Source organism: Borostomias antarcticus, assembly GCF_949987555.1.
Source record: "Borostomias antarcticus genome assembly, chromosome: 12".
NCBI classification, from domain to species: domain Eukaryota; kingdom Metazoa; phylum Chordata; class Actinopteri; order Stomiiformes; family Stomiidae; genus Borostomias; species Borostomias antarcticus.
In genome coordinates this window covers 6517655-6531272 of record NC_140245.1, presented here as the reverse complement: position 1 = coordinate 6531272, position 13618 = coordinate 6517655, and positions in this window count along the sequence as shown.

Here is a 13618-nt window from a genome sequence, read left to right as displayed (position 1 = left end):
CCCCCGTTGGATTTCCAGTCCAACTCCCTAACCACTCTGCCATCGCAGCTTACCTTTGCCATTGCAAATTGACTGGATTCTGCAGCGGACATTTCTATTGAAACGGAATTCATGGTACTGTAACGTTACTGAATACCTGAATTTTCTTTCGGGAGTCCATTTGATACCAAAGATTTTGACAATGGTCTAGTGTAAAAACAACTTATTTTCAACTACAGGGCAACAGAGCAAGTTTCTAACCACTATGCGTTGGGAATCCAATGCCTTGACCATTTCAGGAGTGGAAAATGTCCCTTTAATAGTGAAATAAACCGTGTGGGTCACCCTCAAAAATGGGGTAGTGGTCAAACATCAGGCAGAAGACGACAGCACACACTCATAGAAGGATAACAGCTTTATTCATAAAAATATGCTACATTGCAGAAATCGGCATCTTGATGAGTTCACCAGTCATGGGAAGAGGGATCTGCAATATTGCACTTGGCGACCCTCTGGTCCTCTGGTCATGGTCTAGGTGCCCCCTGGAGGCAGCAGGCTGTCCGGTCACCAGGGAGTGACCCTACAAGGTAGGTGACAACGGTACAGTGGTCTGCTTTTCTCGTGCTCCACTGGACCCACCCACTGCAAGATACAACCTCACTGGTTCAAACACCCCCAGCAAAACAACAAGGGGGAAGGACTCCCTAAAATAAAGGCCCGCTGGCATAGGTGTGCACACACACTTAGGGACCCCGGTAGGCTACCACCCACCCACCCTCGGTGCCCCCCCCCCCTCCCCTGCAACCCGACAGACTACTCAATCTCCTGGACACTAAAGACTACATTGCTATACTTAAAATACACGTGTAATAACATCCAATACAAAGACAATGAAATGTCAGGATTAAAACAACACTGCCCTCCGGGCAAGCGTCGACACCCTCCCCTCGGGGGGAAAGTTGAACGCCTTCGCTGGGGTACGTTAAGCTCAACACGGGCTGCAGATCGTGGCGAGGTCCGTTCTGGTTGGCCCAGGTTCAGCAGCGGCAGTCGGGGTCAGCTAAGACAAAACAGCGGCTCGAACTAGTCGAGGGAGAACAAGGCACTCCTATGATGCATCCCCCTGGTTACCTATCTTCGGTGCCCAGAGCCCTAACCAGCCGTGGGCACACCCCCCATCAAAAGACGGGAGTGCCTATAGCAAATCCAGCCGGATCTAAAAGGACATACGGTTCACCCCAGTAGCCTCCCAGCCCAGCGCGCACCACGCTCCCGGCTCTACTGCTTATCAAGAGCGTAAGCCACTAGCTGGCAGGGTTCACACCTGTTCCCCATCAGCCTGATTACCTAATTGAGGCACAAGTGTTGTCAGTCTCATCATGTGATGGACTACACAGAGTTCCATAACACTAGTCTGACTTCTGCTTGAAGACAAGGTAACAATGTGACAGACCTGTAAACACTCGCTGCGAGCAGGGTTCGAACCTGCGCGGGGAGTCCCCATTGGATTTCAAGTCCAACGCCTTAACCACTCGGCCATCGCAGCCTGCCATGTCTTCCTCCAGTAGGGTTTGAACCGGAAAAAAGATGGGAGACAAGGAAGTAAGAGCAGCACAGGGGAGTTGTAGAAACTCTCGCTGGAAAGTGCCAGATTTTCCCAGGGGACCTGGTTTTACTATGGAAAAATATGCTACATTGCAGAAATCGGCATCATGATGAGTTCACCAGTCATGGGAAGAGGGATCTGCAATATTGCACTTGCATTCTGAACTCGCTGCGAGCAGGGTTTGAACCTGCGCGGGGAAACCCCATTGGATTTCGAGTCCAACGCCTTAACCACTCGGCCATCGCAGCCTGCAATTGGTTTTTCTGGCCATTACAAATTCTCTGAATTCAGCAACGGAAATTTCTATTTAAACGAAATTCATGAGAACATTACTGAACATTACCTGACATTTTGCAGGGTAGTCTTTTTGATACCAAGTATTTTGACAATGTTCAAGTGTATATAAAATGGTTTCTTTTCAATGGGAAATCCACGCAGGGAACTTCAGGGCAATTGAACAAGTTTCTAACCACTGTGCGTTGGGAGTCCAATGCCTTCACCACTTCAGGACCGGAACATGTCCTTTCAATAGTCCAACCTCTGCTTGAAGACGACATACTGTAACAATGTGACAGAACAGAGCTGTGACAACTCACTGCGAGCAGGGTTCAAACCACTCAGCCATCACAGCCTGTCATGTCTTCGTAGAGTAGGGATTGAGCCTGACAAAAGATGGGAGACAAGCAAATTAGTGGCAGAGGGGAGTTGAAGAAACTCTCCCTGGAAAATGCAAGATTCTGCCAGTGTGATAGGTCCCATGGTGTAATGGTCAGCACGCTGGACTTTGAATCCAGTGATCCGAGTTCAAATCTCGGTGGGACCTGCAAATGTCTTTTCACTGGATACCTCAACAGCGGACATTAAACAACCGTCCAATAGGTTGGACCTGCATTCAATATGGAAAAATATGTTAGGCTTAGGGAAACCCCCGTTGGATTTCCAGTCCAACTCCCTAACCACTCTGCCATCGCAGCTTGCCATTGCAAATTGACTGGATTCTGCAGCGGACATTTCTATTGAAACGGAATTCATGGTACTGTAACGTTACTGAATACCTGAATTTTCTTTCGGGAGTCCATTTGATACCAAAGATTTTGACAATGGTCTAGTGTAAAAACAACTTATTTTCAACTACAGGGCAACAGAGCAAGTTTCTAACCACTATGCGTTGGGAGTCCAATGCCTTGACCATTTCAGGAGTGGAAAATGTCCCTTTAATAGTGAAATAAACCGTGTGGGTCACCCTCAAAAATGGGGTAGTGGTCAAACATCAGGCAGAAGACGACAGCACACACTCATAGAAGGATAACAGCTTTATTCATAAAAATATGCTACATTGCAGAAATCGGCATCTTGATGAGTTCACCAGTCATGGGAAGAGGGATCTGCAATATTGCACTTGGCGACCCTCTGGTCCTCTGGTCATGGTCTAGGTGCCCCCTGGAGGCAGCAGGCTGTCCGGTCACCAGGGAGTGACCCTACAAGGTAGGTGACAACGGTACAGTGGTCTGCTTTTCTCATGCTCCACTGGACCCACCCACTGCAAGACACAACCTCACTGGTTCAAACACCCCCAGCAAAACAACAAGGGGGAAGGACTCCCTTAAAATAAAGGCCCGCTGGCATAGGTGTGCACACACACTTAGGGACCCCGGTAGGCTACCACCCACCCACCCTCGGTGCCCCCCCCTCCCCTGCAACCCGACAGACTACTCAATCTCCTGGACAGTAAAGACTACATTGCTATACTTAAAATACACGTGTAATAACATCCAATACAAAGACAATGAAATGTCAGGATTAAAACAACACTGCCCTCCGGGCAAGCGTCGACACCCTCCCCTCGGGGGGAAAGTTGAACGCCTTCGCTGGGGTACGTTAAGCTCAACACGGGCTGCAGATCGTGGCGAGGTCCGTTCTGGTTGGCCCAGGTTCAGCAGCGGCAGTCGGGGTCAGCTAAGACAAAACAGCGGCTCGAACTAGTCGAGGGAGAACAAGGCACTCCTATGATGCATCCCCCTGGCTACCTATCTTCGGTGCCCAGAGCCCTAACCAGCCGTGGGCACACCCCCCATCAAAAGACGGGAGTGCCTATAGCAAATCCAGCCAGATCTAAAAGGACATACGGTGCACCCCAGTAGCCTCCCAGCCCAGCGCGCACCACGCTCCCGGCTCTACTGCTTATCAAGAGCGTAAGCCACTAGCTGGCAGGGTTCACACCTGTTCCCCATCAGCCTGATTACCTAATTGAGGCACAAGTGTTGTCAGTCTCATCATGTGATGGACTACACAGAGTTCCATAACACTAGTCTGACTTCTGCTTGAAGACAAGGTAACAATGTGACAGACCTGTAAACACTCGCTGCGAGCAGGGTTCGAACCTGCGCGGGGAGTCCCCATTGGATTTCAAGTCCAACGCCTTAACCACTCGGCCATCGCAGCCTGCCATGTCTTCCTCCAGTAGGGTTTGAACCGGAAAAAAGATGGGAGACAAGGAAGTAAGAGCAGCACAGGGGAGTTGTAGAAACTCTCGCTGGAAAGTGCCAGATTTTCCCAGGGGACCTGGTTTTACTATGGAAAAATATGCTACATTGCAGAAATCGGCATCTTGATGAGTTCACCAGTCATGGGAAGAGGGATCTGCAATATTGCACTTGCATTCTGAACTCGCTGCGAGCAGGGTTTGAACCTGCGCGGGGAAACCCCATTGGATTTCGAGTCCAACGCCTTAACCACTCGGCCATCGCAGCCTGCAATTGGTTTTTCTGGCCATTACAAATTCTCTGAATTCAGCAACGGAAATTTCTATTTAAACGAAATTCATGAGAACATTACTGAACATTACCTGACATTTTGCAGGGTAGTCTTTTTGATACCAAGTATTTTGACAATGTTCAAGTGTATATAAAATGGTTTCTTTTCAATGGGAAATCCACGCAGGGAACTTCAGGGCAATTGAACAAGTTTCTAACCACTGTGCGTTGGGAGTCCAATGCCTTCACCACTTCAGGACCGGAACATGTCCTTTCAATAGTCCAACCTCTGCTTGAAGACGACATACTGTAACAATGTGACAGAACAGAGCTGTGACAACTCACTGCGAGCAGGGTTCAAACCACTCAGCCATCACAGCCTGTCATGTCTTCGTAGAGTAGGGATTGAGCCTGACAAAAGATGGGAGACAAGCAAATTAGTGGCAGAGGGGAGTTGAAGAAACTCTCCCTGGAAAATGCAAGATTCTGCCAGTGTGATAGGTCCCATGGTGTAATGGTCAGCACGCTGGACTTTGAAGAAACTCTCCCTGGAAAATGCAAGATTCTGCCAGTGTTATAGGTCCCATGGTGTAATGGTCAGCACGCTGGACTTTGAATCCAGTGATCCGAGTTCAAATCTCGGTGGGACCTGCAAATGTCTTTTCACTGGATACCTCAACAGCGGACATTAAACAACCGTCCAATAGGTTGGACCTGCATTCAATATGGAAAAATATGTTAGGCTTAGGGAAACCCCCGTTGGATTTCCAGTCCAACTCCCTAACCACTCTGCCATCGCAGCTTACCTTTGCCATTGCAAATTGACTGGATTCTGCAGCGGACATTTCTATTGAAACGGAATTCATGGTACTGTAACGTTACTGAATACCTGAATTTTCTTTCGGGAGTCCATTTGATACCAAAGACTTTGACAATGGTCTAGTGTAAAAACAACTTATTTTCAACTACAGGGCAACAGAGCAAGTTTCTAACCACTATGCGTTGGGAGTCCAATGCCTTGACCATTTCAGGAGTGGAAAATGTCCCTTTAATAGTGAAATAAACCATGTGGGTCACCCTCAAAAATGGGGTATTGGTCAAACATCAGGCAGAAGACGACAGCACACACTCATAGAAGGATAACAGCTTTATTCATAAAAATATGCTACATTGCAGAAATCGGCATTTTGATGAGTTCACCAGTCATGGGAAGAGGGATCTGCATTATTAAACTTGGCGACCCTCTGGTCCTCTGGTCATGGTCTAGGTGCCCCCTGGAGGCAGCAGGCTGTCCGGTCACCAGGGAGTGACCCTACAAGGTAGGTGACAACGGTACAGTGGTCTGCTTTTCTCGTGCTCCACTGGACCCACCCACTGCAAGATACAACCTCACTGGTTCAAACACCCCCAGCAAAACAACAAGGGGGAAGGACTCCCTAAAATAAAGGCCCGCTGGCATAGGTGTGCACACACACTTAGGGACCCCGGTAGGCTACCACCCACCCACCCTCGGTGCCCCCCCCCCCCCCTCCCCTGCAACCCGACAGACTACTCAATCTCCTGGACACTAAAGACTACATTGCTATACTTAAAATACACGTGTAATAACATCCAATACAAAGACAATGAAATGTCAGGATTAAAACAACACTGCCCTCCGGGCAAGCGTCGACACCCTCCCCTCGGGGGGAAAGTTGAACGCCTTCGCTGGGGTACGTTAAGCTCAACACGGGCTGCAGATCGTGGCGAGGTCCGTTCTGGTTGGCCCAGGTTCAGCAGCGGCAGTCGGGGTCAGCTAAGACAAAACAGCGGCTCGAACTAGTCGAGGGAGAACAAGGCACTCCTATGATGCATCCCCCTGGTTACCTATCTTCGGTGCCCAGAGCCCTAACCAGCCGTGGGCACACCCCCCATCAAAAGACGGGAGTGCCTATAGCAAATCCAGCCGGATCTAAAAGGACATACGGTTCACCCCAGTAGCCTCCCAGCCCAGCGCGCACCACGCTCCCGGCTCTACTGCTTATCAAGAGCGTAAGCCACTAGCTGGCAGGGTTCACACCTGTTCCCCATCAGCCTGATTACCTAATTGAGGCACAAGTGTTGTCAGTCTCATCATGTGATGGACTACACAGAGTTCCATAACACTAGTCTGACTTCTGCTTGAAGACAAGGTAACAATGTGACAGACCTGTAAACACTCGCTGCGAGCAGGGTTCGAACCTGCGCGGGGAGTCCCCATTGGATTTCAAGTCCAACGCCTTAACCACTCGGCCATCGCAGCCTGCCATGTCTTCCTCCAGTAGGGTTTGAACCGGAAAAAAGATGGGAGACAAGGAAGTAAGAGCAGCACAGGGGAGTTGTAGAAACTCTCGCTGGAAAGTGCCAGATTTTCCCAGGGGACCTGGTTTTACTATGGAAAAATATGCTACATTGCAGAAATCGGCATCTTGATGAGTTCACCAGTCATGGGAAGAGGGATCTGCAATATTGCACTTGCATTCTGAACTCGCTGCGAGCAGGGTTTGAACCTGCGCGGGGAAACCCCATTGGATTTCGAGTCCAACGCCTTAACCACTCGGCCATCGCAGCCTGCAATTGGTTTTTCTGGCCATTACAAATTCTCTGAATTCAGCAACGGAAATTTCTATTTAAACGAAATTCATGAGAACATTACTGAACATTACCTGACATTTTGCAGGGTAGTCTTTTTGATACCAAGTATTTTGACAATGTTCAAGTGTATATAAAATGGTTTCTTTTCAATGGGAAATCCACGCAGGGAACTTCAGGGCAATTGAACAAGTTTCTAACCACTGTGCGTTGGGAGTCCAATGCCTTCACCACTTCAGGACCGGAACATGTCCTTTCAATAGTCCAACCTCTGCTTGAAGACGACATACTGTAACAATGTGACAGAACAGAGCTGTGACAACTCACTGCGAGCAGGGTTCAAACCACTCAGCCATCACAGCCTGTCATGTCTTCGTAGAGTAGGGATTGAGCCTGACAAAAGATGGGAGACAAGCAAATTAGTGGCAGAGGGGAGTTGAAGAAACTCTCCCTGGAAAATGCAAGATTCTGCCAGTGTGATAGGTCCCATGGTGTAATGGTCAGCACGCTGGACTTTGAAGAAACTCTCCCTGGAAAATGCAAGATTCTGCCAGTGTGATAGGTCCCATGGTGTAATGGTCAGCACGCTGGACTTTGAATCCAGTGATCCGAGTTCAAATCTCGGTGGGACCTGCAAATGTCTTTTCACTGGATACCTCAACAGCGGACATTAAACAACCGTCCAATAGGTTGGACCTGCATTCAATATGGAAAAATATGTTAGGCTTAGGGAAACCCCCGTTGGATTTCCAGTCCAACTCCCTAACCACTCTGCCATCGCAGCTTACCTTTGCCATTGCAAATTGACTGGATTCTGCAGCGGACATTTCTATTGAAACGGAATTCATGGTACTGTAACGTTACTGAATACCTGAATTTTCTTTCGGGAGTCCATTTGATACCAAAGATTTTGACAATGGTCTAGTGTAAAAACAACTTATTTTCAACTACAGGGCAACAGAGCAAGTTTCTAACCACTATGCGTTGGGAATCCAATGCCTTGACCATTTCAGGAGTGAAAATGTCCCTTTAATAGTGAAATAAACCGTGTGGGTCACCCTCAAAAATGGGGTAGTGGTCAAACATCAGGCAGAAGACGACAGCACACACTCATAGAAGGATAACAGCTTTATTCATAAAAATATGCTACATTGCAGAAATCGGCATCTTGATGAGTTCACCAGTCATGGGAAGAGGGATCTGCAATATTGCACTTGGCGACCCTCTGGTCCTCTGGTCATGGTCTAGGTGCCCCCTGGAGGCAGCAGGCTGTCCGGTCACCAGGGAGTGACCCTACAAGGTAGGTGACAACGGTACAGTGGTCTGCTTTTCTCGTGCTCCACTGGACCCACCCACTGCAAGATACAACCTCACTGGTTCAAACACCCCCAGCAAAACAACAAGGGGGAAGGACTCCCTAAAATAAAGGCCCGCTGGCATAGGTGTGCACACACACTTAGGGACCCCGGTAGGCTACCACCCACCCACCCTCGGTGCCCCCCCCCCCTCCCCTGCAACCCGACAGACTACTCAATCTCCTGGACACTAAAGACTACATTGCTATACTTAAAATACACGTGTAATAACATCCAATACAAAGACAATGAAATGTCAGGATTAAAACAACACTGCCCTCCGGGCAAGCGTCGACACCCTCCCCTCGGGGGGAAAGTTGAACGCCTTCGCTGGGGTACGTTAAGCTCAACACGGGCTGCAGATCGTGGCGAGGTCCGTTCTGGTTGGCCCAGGTTCAGCAGCGGCAGTCGGGGTCAGCTAAGACAAAACAGCGGCTCGAACTAGTCGAGGGAGAACAAGGCACTCCTATGATGCATCCCCCTGGTTACCTATCTTCGGTGCCCAGAGCCCTAACCAGCCGTGGGCACACCCCCCATCAAAAGACGGGAGTGCCTATAGCAAATCCAGCCGGATCTAAAAGGACATACGGTTCACCCCAGTAGCCTCCCAGCCCAGCGCGCACCACGCTCCCGGCTCTACTGCTTATCAAGAGCGTAAGCCACTAGCTGGCAGGGTTCACACCTGTTCCCCATCAGCCTGATTACCTAATTGAGGCACAAGTGTTGTCAGTCTCATCATGTGATGGACTACACAGAGTTCCATAACACTAGTCTGACTTCTGCTTGAAGACAAGGTAACAATGTGACAGACCTGTAAACACTCGCTGCGAGCAGGGTTCGAACCTGCGCGGGGAGTCCCCATTGGATTTCAAGTCCAACGCCTTAACCACTCGGCCATCGCAGCCTGCCATGTCTTCCTCCAGTAGGGTTTGAACCGGAAAAAAGATGGGAGACAAGGAAGTAAGAGCAGCACAGGGGAGTTGTAGAAACTCTCGCTGGAAAGTGCCAGATTTTCCCAGGGGACCTGGTTTTACTATGGAAAAATATGCTACATTGCAGAAATCGGCATCATGATGAGTTCACCAGTCATGGGAAGAGGGATCTGCAATATTGCACTTGCATTCTGAACTCGCTGCGAGCAGGGTTTGAACCTGCGCGGGGAAACCCCATTGGATTTCGAGTCCAACGCCTTAACCACTCGGCCATCGCAGCCTGCAATTGGTTTTTCTGGCCATTACAAATTCTCTGAATTCAGCAACGGAAATTCATGAGAACATTACTGAACATTACCTGACATTTTGCAGGGTAGTCTTTTTGATACCAAGTATTTTGACAATGTTCAAGTGTATATAAAATGGTTTCTTTTCAATGGGAAATCCACGCAGGGAACTTCAGGGCAATTGAACAAGTTTCTAACCACTGTGCGTTGGGAGTCCAATGCCTTCACCACTTCAGGACCGGAACATGTCCTTTCAATAGTCCAACCTCTGCTTGAAGACGACATACTGTAACAATGTGACAGAACAGAGCTGTGACAACTCACTGCGAGCAGGGTTCAAACCACTCAGCCATCACAGCCTGTCATGTCTTCGTAGAGTAGGGATTGAGCCTGACAAAAGATGGGAGACAAGCAAATTAGTGGCAGAGGGGAGTTGAAGAAACTCTCCCTGGAAAATGCAAGATTCTGCCAGTGTGATAGGTCCCATGGTGTAATGGTCAGCACGCTGGACTTTGAATCCAGTGATCCGAGTTCAAATCTCGGTGGGACCTGCAAATGTCTTTTCACTGGATACCTCAACAGCGGACATTAAACAACCGTCCAATAGGTTGGACCTGCATTCAATATGGAAAAATATGTTAGGCTTAGGGAAACCCCCGTTGGATTTCCAGTCCAACTCCCTAACCACTCTGCCATCGCAGCTTACCTTTGCCATTGCAAATTGACTGGATTCTGCAGCGGACATTTCTATTGAAACGGAATTCATGGTACTGTAACGTTACTGAATACCTGAATTTTCTTTCGGGAGTCCATTTGATACCAAAGATTTTGACAATGGTCTAGTGTAAAAACAACTTATTTTCAACTACAGGGCAACAGAGCAAGTTTCTAACCACTATGCGTTGGGAATCCAATGCCTTGACCATTTCAGGAGTGGAAAATGTCCCTTTAATAGTGAAATAAACCGTGTGGGTCACCCTCAAAAATGGGGTAGTGGTCAAACATCAGGCAGAAGACGACAGCACACACTCATAGAAGGATAACAGCTTTATTCATAAAAATATGCTACATTGCAGAAATCGGCATCTTGATGAGTTCACCAGTCATGGGAAGAGGGATCTGCAATATTGCACTTGGCGACCCTCTGGTCCTCTGGTCATGGTCTAGGTGCCCCCTGGAGGCAGCAGGCTGTCCGGTCACCAGGGAGTGACCCTACAAGGTAGGTGACAACGGTACAGTGGTCTGCTTTTCTCGTGCTCCACTGGACCCACCCACTGCAAGATACAACCTCACTGGTTCAAACACCCCCAGCAAAACAACAAGGGGGAAGGACTCCCTAAAATAAAGGCCCGCTGGCATAGGTGTGCACACACACTTAGGGACCCCGGTAGGCTACCACCCACCCACCCTCGGTGCCCCCCCCCCCTCCCCTGCAACCCGACAGACTACTCAATCTCCTGGACACTAAAGACTACATTGCTATACTTAAAATACACGTGTAATAACATCCAATACAAAGACAATGAAATGTCAGGATTAAAACAACACTGCCCTCCGGGCAAGCGTCGACACCCTCCCCTCGGGGGGAAAGTTGAACGCCTTCGCTGGGGTACGTTAAGCTCAACACGGGCTGCAGATCGTGGCGAGGTCCGTTCTGGTTGGCCCAGGTTCAGCAGCGGCAGTCGGGGTCAGCTAAGACAAAACAGCGGCTCGAACTAGTCGAGGGAGAACAAGGCACTCCTATGATGCATCCCCCTGGTTACCTATCTTCGGTGCCCAGAGCCCTAACCAGCCGTGGGCACACCCCCCATCAAAAGACGGGAGTGCCTATAGCAAATCCAGCCGGATCTAAAAGGACATACGGTTCACCCCAGTAGCCTCCCAGCCCAGCGCGCACCACGCTCCCGGCTCTACTGCTTATCAAGAGCGTAAGCCACTAGCTGGCAGGGTTCACACCTGTTCCCCATCAGCCTGATTACCTAATTGAGGCACAAGTGTTGTCAGTCTCATCATGTGATGGACTACACAGAGTTCCATAACACTAGTCTGACTTCTGCTTGAAGACAAGGTAACAATGTGACAGACCTGTAAACACTCGCTGCGAGCAGGGTTCGAACCTGCGCGGGGAGTCCCCATTGGATTTCAAGTCCAACGCCTTAACCACTCGGCCATCGCAGCCTGCCATGCCTCCAGTAGGGTTTGAACCGGAAAAAAGATGGGAGACAAGGAAGTAAGAGCAGCACAGGGGAGTTGTAGAAACTCTCGCTGGAAAGTGCCAGATTTTCCCAGGGGACCTGGTTTTACTATGGAAAAATATGCTACATTGCAGAAATCGGCATCATGATGAGTTCACCAGTCATGGGAAGAGGGATCTGCAATATTGCACTTGCATTCTGAACTCGCTGCGAGCAGGGTTTGAACCTGCGCGGGGAAACCCCATTGGATTTCGAGTCCAACGCCTTAACCACTCGGCCATCGCAGCCTGCAATTGGTTTTTCTGGCCATTACAAATTCTCTGAATTCAGCAACGGAAATTCATGAGAACATTACTGAACATTACCTGACATTTTGCAGGGTAGTCTTTTTGATACCAAGTATTTTGACAATGTTCAAGTGTATATAAAATGGTTTCTTTTCAATGGGAAATCCACGCAGGGAACTTCAGGGCAATTGAACAAGTTTCTAACCACTGTGCGTTGGGAGTCCAATGCCTTCACCACTTCAGGACCGGAACATGTCCTTTCAATAGTCCAACCTCTGCTTGAAGACGACATACTGTAACAATGTGACAGAACAGAGCTGTGACAACTCACTGCGAGCAGGGTTCAAACCACTCAGCCATCACAGCCTGTCATGTCTTCGTAGAGTAGGGATTGAGCCTGACAAAAGATGGGAGACAAGCAAATTAGTGGCAGAGGGGAGTTGAAGAAACTCTCCCTGGAAAATGCAAGATTCTGCCAGTGTGATAGGTCCCATGGTGTAATGGTCAGCACGCTGGACTTTGAAGAAACTCTCCCTGGAAAATGCAAGATTCTGCCAGTGTGATAGGTCCCATGGTGTAATGGTCAGCACGCTGGACTTTGAATCCAGTGATCCGAGTTCAAATCTCGGTGGGACCTGCAAATGTCTTTTCACTGGATACCTCAACAGCGGACATTAAACAACCGTCCAATAGGTTGGACCTGCATTCAATATGGAAAAATATGTTAGGCTTAGGGAAACCCCCGTTGGATTTCCAGTCCAACTCCCTAACCACTCTGCCATCGCAGCTTACCTTTGCCATTGCAAATTGACTGGATTCTGCAGCGGACATTTCTATTGAAACGGAATTCATGGTACTGTAACGTTACTGAATACCTGAATTTTCTTTCGGGAGTCCATTTGATACCAAAGATTTTGACAATGGTCTAGTGTAAAAACAACTTATTTTCAACTACAGGGCAACAGAGCAAGTTTCTAACCACTATGCGTTGGGAATCCAATGCCTTGACCATTTCAGGAGTGGAAAATGTCCCTTTAATAGTGAAATAAACCGTGTGGGTCACCCTCAAAAATGGGGTAGTGGTCAAACATCAGGCAGAAGACGACAGCACACACTCATAGAAGGATAACAGCTTTATTCATAAAAATATGCTACATTGCAGAAATCGGCATCTTGATGAGTTCACCAGTCATGGGAAGAGGGATCTGCAATATTGCACTTGGCGACCCTCTGGTCCTCTGGTCATGGTCTAGGTGCCCCCTGGAGTCAGCAGGCTGTCCGGTCACCAGGGAGTGACCCTACAAGGTAGGTGACAACGGTACAGTGGTCTGCTTTTCTCGTGCTCCACTGGACCCACCCACTGCAAGACACAACCTCACTGGTTCAAACACCCCCAGCCAAACAACAAGGGGGAAGGACTCCCTAAAATAAAGGCCCGCTGGCATAGGTGTGCACACACACTTAGGGACCCCGGTAGGCTACCACCCACCCACCCTCGGTGCCCCCCCCCCCTCCCCTGCAACCCGACAGACTACTCAATCTCCTGGACACTAAAGACTACATTGCTATACTTAAAATACACGTGTAATAACATCCAATACAAAGACAATGAAA